Source organism: Gekko japonicus, unplaced genomic scaffold (assembly GCF_001447785.1).
Source record: "Gekko japonicus isolate JY-2015 unplaced genomic scaffold, Gekko_japonicus_V1.1 scaffold1731, whole genome shotgun sequence".
Taxonomy (NCBI): domain Eukaryota; kingdom Metazoa; phylum Chordata; class Lepidosauria; order Squamata; family Gekkonidae; genus Gekko; species Gekko japonicus.
The window spans coordinates 1-994 of NW_015169831.1; positions in this window are offsets into that span (position 1 = coordinate 1).

Genomic DNA, 994 nt, shown 5'->3' on the forward strand with positions numbered 1-994 from the left:
TCTCCAAAGTATACTCTGTATTTAGAATTCGTTATGTGTTCTTTTTTGTTTTTGTTTTTGTAATTTTGTTTTTGAAAATAGATAAATAAAATATACCAAGAAAAGAAAAGGCCTGACACTTCGGTTGCCAACTTTCCAGGGATCCCCCAAAGATTGGGGATTCCATCTCCAAATAAATAGGGAGATTCGGCCAGAGGGGTCTCACTGTCCCTCTAAAAAGGCAGTGACAATTCAGTGAGTGGTGGCAGTGAACTTAAGGAGTGAGATACACCCACAGGATGAAGGTGGGAGGCAAACAGCTAAGTTGTAAACTGGAGCCCGTTTTGCCACAGTAGGCAACCAAGCTTGGCTCACACAAAGGAAGGAAACCGTTTGCAGGCCTTTGTGAGGAACACATTGGGGCCAGGCCAGACTAGGGTTGCCATCTGCAGGTAGGCAGATTCCTGGAGATTTTCTGGTAGAGTCTATGGAAGCCAGGGTTTGAGGAGGGGAGAGGCCTCAGCTGAATGCCATAAAACCCACCTTCCAAAGCAGTTATTTTCTCCGGGGGGGTGGGGAGATCTGTTGTCTGGAGTTCAGTTGTGATACCTGATGATCTTTAGGCTCCACCTGGAGGTTGGTTACCCTAGGCATAGCAGTCAGTGCTTCAGAGCAGGGTCTTCTAAATCCAGGTTCTTGCTGTAGAAGCTGAGTGGGTGATTTTGGACCACTCAGAGAGTTTCAGCCTAACCTACCTCACAGGGTTGTTGTGCAAGTCAAAAGCAGGAGAGGAGAATGATGTTTATTTTATTTATTTTAGCATTAATATTCTGCCCTCCCCGTAAGCTGCTTTGGTCCCCATGATATAAGCTGCTTTGGTCCCCATTGCAGAGAAAGTCTACTTTTCGTCCTCGGAAACCATTGTCACCAATCTCCAGGTGAAGGCTGGAGATAACTCAGAATTACAACTGCTCTCCAGATGGCAGAGATCAGTTCCCCTGGAGAACATGGTCGA